Source organism: Dendropsophus ebraccatus, chromosome 9 (assembly GCF_027789765.1).
Source record: "Dendropsophus ebraccatus isolate aDenEbr1 chromosome 9, aDenEbr1.pat, whole genome shotgun sequence".
Classification (NCBI taxonomy): Eukaryota; Metazoa; Chordata; class Amphibia; order Anura; family Hylidae; genus Dendropsophus; species Dendropsophus ebraccatus.
Genome location: NC_091462.1, coordinates 108,722,360 through 108,730,455, shown reverse-complemented (window position 1 = coordinate 108,730,455; position 8,096 = coordinate 108,722,360).

The window sequence follows — 8,096 nt, the reverse complement described above, 5'->3', positions numbered from 1 at the left end:
TCCTCCTTCCCTCCGTGATGTGCACCTCCTCTTCAGATCCATAGAATGCCTCCCACTCTTTCAGTCACGCCTCCACTATGATGGCGGTGTGCGCAAGATCCCGGCCTAATCACCGGCCGGCCAGGCAGGAAGCCGGAGGCGGGGCTGTGAGTCAGGCAGGTCAGAATAAGAGGAGGCGTCCCTGGTTCTGAAAAGGAGGTGTTCCGTGATCTGAAGAGGAGGAGCACGTCATGGGGGAGGAGGAGATAGCTTTGAATTCCCCGCACCAGCGGGAATTTGGACAAAAAGACTGGCAACTCTTTTACCGAATGTAAAAAGCTTCACACCACATGATTCTCCACTGCGGCGCTGGCAGGCAGGTATGTAAATCACTATATCAGCTCTTAGATTGTACATTCACTTTATGATGTAACTAAGCACTAATGATATTGTACTTACCTTTGTATTTATATCTATGCAAAAGTGTTCGCAATCCCATACTAACAGCTGGTTATTGTATTTCTGCCATACCATCTGAATATCATCTTTTTATATATTTCTTATCATCTTTTTAACCATTTGTTTAATAAAATTACCTTGTATCTTAATTGGTCGCCTTCTTTAAAGACGTATCTGACGTATCTGCCTAAGAGTTAGCATAACGCTCCACCAGTGTGTTTCCTTTTATTTGCTTTTTACCTTCTTAAAATTAAGTTCACTTTGTGACCGTCTCTTCTAAATAAGCTTTTATTGATCTATGTTGAGATAAGATCCTTTATCAGACAGCCATCCCTGTCAGTATAAAGTTCCAGGACAAGTTCCAGCTCCTGAAGTTGCATCTGAACTCAGTGGTCAGGCCAAAGGAGAAGATTCTCCCTCCACAGCAAAGAGATGTGTTTCCTCTTCAGGCCTTGGACCTGCTGCAGGGATAAGCTCTACATTCTACAACATCCCTATTCTAGTCCAGGGTTGGATAATCTTCTCAAGGGCCCCATTGCATTTAAAATCCTCTTAGTAGGCCTCTGGTTGAAGATAGTGTTGGTCAGCTTCCACTTTGGTCGTTGTGCTCCTGCATGTGTCCCCTCGGGTATACTGTTTGTAACGCCCGGAGTAGTGGATCCACTGGACCGGCACCAGCGATGGCACAAACCTCACCAGGGAGCGGAGTCTAAGGGGCCGCTGGTTTTCACCAGAGCCCGCCGCAAGGCGGGATGGACTTGCTGCGGCAGGCGACCCCCAGGTCGCTACCCCTGGCTTGGTTGCTGGTGTCGGCAGGCGAGGCGTGGCAGGAGATGGCACAGGCAATAGTCTGCAGATGAGAGAGCACGTGACAGGCTGGACACGGGAACAGATGGAGTGACAGGGGAACAGGAACCAGGAACAGGGACTTGGGACCAGGTAACGGACAGGACTCAGGAACAGGGACTTGGGACCAGGTAACGGACAGGACACAGGAACAACAGGGAGCTGGGCCAAACGCTATGGGAAGCATGTAGAGGCTCCAACCCAGGGAACAGGGCAAGCTGGGATTTATAGGGGAGTGATTAGGTGCAACTACCAATTAGGAGCGCACTGCCCCTTTAAATCTGAGACAGCCGGCGCGCGCGCGCCCTAGGAGGCGGGGACGCGCGCGCCGGCCGGCACAGCGGGAGACAGGAGCGTGGAGAGGTGAGGCGCCCCCCGGGGCCGAGGTGATAGCAGCGCCGGGTCCCCGACTATGGACACCGGCTGCTGCATGGGGCAGGAAGCGGTCGCGGCGGCGGCCCGGAACGCGGGACGCCGCCGCGGCTGTGACAGTACCCCCCCCCCTTTGGCCTCCCCCTCTTTCTTGCCTGCAGATGGCACAGGAAGCCACAAAGTCTTTGACATCTTGAAACAAACTGGACCACCAGTAGTGGCGAGAGATCCGTTGGCCGGTCTTACGGACTCCAGGGTGCCCGGCCTCCAACGAGGAATGACCCCACTTCAAAATACCTCTTCGAAGCGCAGGGTGAACATGAGTCTTTCCGGGGGGTACTCTCCGAAGCGAGGAGGTGACGACTGGTGCTAGGCGATCAGGCGGTAAAACATGGCAAGGGACTGTGGGTCTGTGGACGAGGACCTTCTGTAAGTTCTCCCGGTGGTGAGAGGACCCGACCTTAGTCTTGGGTACGGAGAGAGGGTACACCTCGGCAGAGAAGGCATCCGCCGAGTCTAGGTCTTCTGCCGATAGGTCGGATAGAGGCTTGGCTGGGACAGGAAACGACATAGTACACTTGGTCTGAGGTGACCTGAGACACTGGTTGGAACAGTCCTGACCCCAACTGAGAATCTCCCCGGTTCTCCAGTCCAGTTGAGGGGCATGTTCTTGCAGCCACGGGAGTCCCAGGAGGACCGCGGGGGAAGAATGGGGCAGGACGTAGAAGGATATCTTTTCTTGATGTAAAGGACCCACCTGGAGGACTAAAGGTGCGGTCTGGTAGTACACACGGTCGGTAAGAATTTCGCCTGTGACCGAGGAGATAGTCAGGGGCCTGGCTAGTCGGGTCACGGGTAGCCGCCATCTTTGGACCAATGTTGCCGCAATAAAACTGCCTGCTGACCCAGAATCGAGGAAGGCAGTAGTCTGATGATTTCGTCCTGAGAGAGTCCGGATGGAAACTGGCATAGACAGACTTGGAATGGTGGCATTCACACCTAGGGACACCTGTCCCACCGGACCTAGGTGCGAGCATTTTCCGGATGTTTGGGGACGTAGGGGACATCCCAGCCGGAAGTGATCGGAACCCCCGCAATAGAGACAGAGATTCTGCTCCAGGCGCCGGATTCTTTCATCAGGCGTCAGGTGAGCCCGTTCCACCTGCATAGGAATCTCAGGAGAGGGTTGGGACATCGAAAGGTCAGGATTCTGGAAAACCGGCGCCAGCTGGGGATGGCGACGGGAACGGGTTAGTAAATGTTCATGCCGAACCTCCTCCTCCCTCTCCGAAAAACGAGTATCAACTCGGGTGGCCAGTAGAATGAGTTCGTTCAGGGAGTTAGGCAGGTCTCGGGCAGCGAGCACGTCTCTCACACGACTAGACAGGCCCTTCTTGAAGGTGGCCAATAGGGCGGCCTCGTTCCAGTCCAATTCGGCTGCCAGGGTGCGGAACTGGATGGCGTAGTCACCAACAGAGGAGCTGCCTTGAGAGAGGTTGAGGAGAGCAGTCTCGGCTGAAGAAGCACGGGCAGGTTCCTCAAAGACGGAGCGAAACTCGAATAGGAAGGCCCGGAGATTGGCAGCAACTGGATCATCACGGTCCCACAGTGGCGTGGCCCAGGCCAGGGCTCTACCCTCTAATAGGCTGATGATGAAAGCCACTTTAGAGCGCTCGGTGGAAAACTGACTACTCAAAAGAGTCAAGAATCCTCTGCACAACTTAGAGTCCCCAGAGTACTTGCTTGGGAGGGCCAGTCGGAGTGAAGAAGAAGCGTCAGGAGGTGGTGTGCGCTGGGCAGTAGTCTGCTGCTGTAAGGCGGCAGTGAGTTGCTGGATCTGCTGTGACTGTTTCTGGATTTGTTGCGCCTGCTGAGTGACCACTCTGGCGACGTCACGGAGATCGGGCACCTCGCCGGGATCCATGGTTGGAGCCTACTGTAACGCCCGGAGTAGTGGATCCACTGGACCGGCACCAGCGATGGCACAAACCTCACCAGGGAGCGGAGTCTAAGGGGCCGCTGGTTTTCACCAGAGCCCGCCGCAAGGCGGGATGGACTTGCTGCGGCAGGCGACCCCCAGGTCGCTACCCCTGGCTTGGTTGCTGGTGTCGGCAGGCGAGGCGTGGCAGGAGATGGCACAGGCAATAGTCTGCAGATGAGAGAGCACGTGACAGGCTGGACACGGGAACAGATGGAGTGACAGGGGAACAGGAACCAGGAACAGGGACTTGGGACCAGGTAACGGACAGGACTCAGGAACAGGGACTTGGGACCAGGTAACGGACAGGACACAGGAACAACAGGGAGCTGGGCCAAACGCTATGGGAAGCATGTAGAGGATCCAACCCAGGGAACAGGGCAAGCTGGGATTTATAGGGGAGTGATTAGGTGCAACTACCAATTAGGAGCGCACTGCCCCTTTAAATCTGAGACAGCCGGCGCGCGCGCGCCCTAGGAGGCGGGGACGCGCGCGCCGGCCGGCACAGCGGGAGACAGGAGCATGGAGAGGTGAGGCGCCCCCCGGGGCCGAGGTGATATCAGCGCCGGGTCCCCGACTATGGACACCGGCTGCTGCATGGGGCAGGAAGCGGTCGCGGCGGCGGCCCGGAACGCGGGACGCCGCCGCGGCTGTGACACTGTTACAGATCTGCAGAGTCTAGTCTAATTAAAATAGATCTGTAATTCATAACAACCAAGCTAGGAAACTAGCACAGTGCCTTAAAGGGATTGTCCAGGAAGCAGAAGATAGCTGAAGCATTTTGCTTCCTGACGCTCACTTCTGGTTTTCCCACTTCGCAGAAGTAAGCCTTTCAAGATGTGAAGAGGAACGGGTGCATATCCCAATCTCATGCGCGAGCCAAACCATGCCAGTAGTACCAATGTCCAATAGCTGCACAATGTTGCCGCAATGTTTTTACACTAAGGGCCCATTACAAGGAGTGATAATCATTCCGCAGATTATCACTCTGTATAATAAAGACAACGATCATCGGATGATCGTGTTCTTTGGTCCTGACCTAAAATCATTGGCTGGCGGCTGATAAATCTGTAAATGAAATAATAAAGTTCATACATGACCTCTCTCCGCTCCCCAGTGTTGTTTATGCTTCTGCCCGCTCTCTGCAGCCTCAGATGGAACTGCAGAACCGGCCTCTGAAGTCGCAAGCTGCTCAGCCAATCACTGTCCGGGATTGGACCGCCGTGGGCAGTGATTGGCTGAGTGACCTATGACTTCACAGACCAGCTCTGCAATTCCAACGGAGGCTTCAGAGAGTGGGCAGAAGCGTAGAGAACACTGGGTAGCGGAGAGAGGTCATGTATGAACTTCTGAACTTCAGTTTTAAAGCAAGGGCTGCATGGACATTGCTAACTATATATATATATATATATATATATATATATATATATATATACAGCCCTTTCTGCATGATAATCAAGCTGAAAACTCGTTAACTACAGTGATCAGGCCGTGTAATATGGCCTAAGGCCAGAATGCCCCTTTAACACCACCTAGTTCCCATTTAACTCAATTTTGTATCCATAATTGTTAGGATCATAAACTGCTTTTTGGCCATCTATATGGCTAAATACAGCCACATTTTCAGGCCTGTTTTGGCACATTTTGGGATGTAAACATCACAAACCAGCTTTTTATATGCAAAAAAAAAATATTTTTTTTTTATAGTCTGAAAAGTCTGAAAATCATATTAACCCCCTCACATCAGTAATACCTACATATACGTTCCTGCTGTACATACCCCATGCAGCAGGAACGTATATGCATTTTCCTGACTGTCAGAGGGGTTTGATTTGTGCAGGACCGCTGCAGTGAGAGCGGCCCCACACACATCAGTGTCCAGAGAGCCCAGCATAATGAGAGGCAGCTTCGATCCCGCAGCTGCCTGTCATTAACCCCTTGAACGCAGCGATTTATAGCTATCTATCGCAGTGTTTAAGGTACTCTCTCGTCACTGAGTGATCAGGACCCCTGCAGACATGCTTGTACTGACGGGCGGGAATAAGCCTCTTACCTCTGTCCTGTCAGATCAGTGATCTATGCATAGAGTCTGCTCTCAGGCAGACTCTATGCATAGATTGCAGATAATACTGATCTATTTTATGCTATGGCACAGCATAGATCAGTACATGCAATCTCTAATGATTGCATGTTTAACTTAGGCTGCGTTCACACTACGTATATTTCAGTCAGTATATGTACATTTCAGTCAGTATATTTCAGTCAGTATTGTGGTCCTCATATTGCAACCAAAACCAGGAGTGGATTAAAAACACAGAAAGGATTTGTTCACACAATGGTGAAACTGAGTGGATGGCCGCCATATAACGGTAAATAACGGCCATTATTTCAATATAACAGCCGTTGTTCTAAAATAACAGCAAATATTTGCCATTAAATGGCGGCCATCCACTCAATTACAACATTATGTGAACAGATCCTTTCTGTGTTTTTAATCCACTCCTGGTTTTGGTTGCAATACTGACTGAAATATACTGACTGAAATATACGTAATGGGCAGCCCCCAAGTGAATAAAACTGTGAAAAAAAAAGTTTTTAAAAGTATTAACAAACCCCTTATTAATCCCCCCAATAAAAGTTTAAAATACCCCCTTTCCCATTATAAAAATATATATAAAAAAAAACACCCATATTATATATTGTAGCGTGCAAAATTGTCCGATCTATTAAAATATAACATTATTGTTCCCGCACAGTGAATGGTGTAGACGGGGGGTGGGTGGGGGGGGGGGGGGGGGGAGGTGCTGATTTTTAAAATTATATCAGAAAAAAAATTATAAAAAGCTATCAAAATATTTCTTTTACACCAATATGATATTAATAAAAACTAGAGATCACTGAAAAAAATAGAAATCTAGAAATCACTGAAATGCCGATAATTGGTTCCACCCCCAAAAAATAATGATTTTCTTATTCTGCATAATATGTAAAACAGATGAAACAAACATTCAGAAACAGCAGAATATGTGATATTATAAGTTACTGTACAGTATAGCAATCAGCATGTGGTATATAATGTATAGTAACTGTATAACCCTGATAACACAGCAGCTGGATATGTGATATATAAGTTACTGTACAGTATAGCAATCACCATGTGGTGTATAATGTATAGTAACTGTATAACCCTGATAACACAGCAGCTGGATATGTGATATATAAGTTACTGTACAGTATAGCAATCAGCATGTGGTATATAATGTATAGTAACTGTATAACCCCGATAACACAGCAGCAGCTGGATATGTGATATATAAGTTACTGTACAGTATAGCAGCATGTGGAGTATAATGTATAGTAACTGTTTCGTTTCATCTGGGGCTCCAAAATGGACAGAGTGAAGCGCTCCGTGATGTACAAGGAACCCCGCAAGGGCGGAAAAGGTGTTCCGGATATCCCTACCTTGCTGCGGGCAGCCTTCGTATGTGACTGTGTGCGGAGGACTCTGCAACAAAAAAATGGCTCTGCGGGCAGGTCCATGTCTCGCCTGTTCCTCCTCCCCCTCTGGAGGGGTCTGAGCTGGGACAAGTGGGACAGCTCCATCCCTTACAACTGGCACACTCCCTGGTTCTACGGGGGCGTCGTCAAGTTTGTGAGGGAACACCAACTGGAGGGACTCAAGCCCGACTTGTGGAAGCCAAAAACTGTCCACAAGCTCATCAGAGCACAGGACTCTATGGAGCTCGTTCCAGGGCTCACTGCGGCCACCGCAGAGACTGTATGGACTAATGTGGCTTCGGCGAAGTTGACCAACGGGCACAAGGACTTGTCTTGGATGGCCATTCAGGGGGGACTGCCTTTGAGGTCATTCATGCATGCCCGCAACCTGTGCAAAACGCGGTACTGCCCCCGGTGCCCCTTCGTGGAGGAAACATCTTTGCACCTCTTTTGGCAGTGTCCGTTTGCTCAGGGCCTGTTGGACGCCCTGGAACTTGAACTCAGTGACTGTGTGCCCAGGAACAGGCTAACGCACTGCGCGGTGCTGTACGGCCTGTTCCCTGGGAATTTCGGCGATGAGGCAACCCGGGAAGCCTGGCGCCTTATGAACTGTTTTAAGGACGCTATATGGCTTGCCAGGAACCGCCTCATTTTGAAGAAGGAGAGGATGTCCTTTCTGGACTGCCGCAGGCTGGTCCACAGCCTGCTCAGAGACTATTCCATCATGGACAGATCGGACCAGGAAGAAGAGGATTGATACCCCTCTCCTTCCCCCTCTCCCCTTGTGTTGTGTTGTCTTTCAATAAAGCTTCGGGCCTGTGATTTCCCCTCCCTACCCCCCTCTTTCCCACCCCCCTTACCCCATCACTTGTCTGTATTGCTTTATTGTTTGTTGTTTTAGGATTGTTAAGGTATACGGGAATGCTAGTGTAGCGGGTGGTATGATGTATAGCGTAGGGAGCCT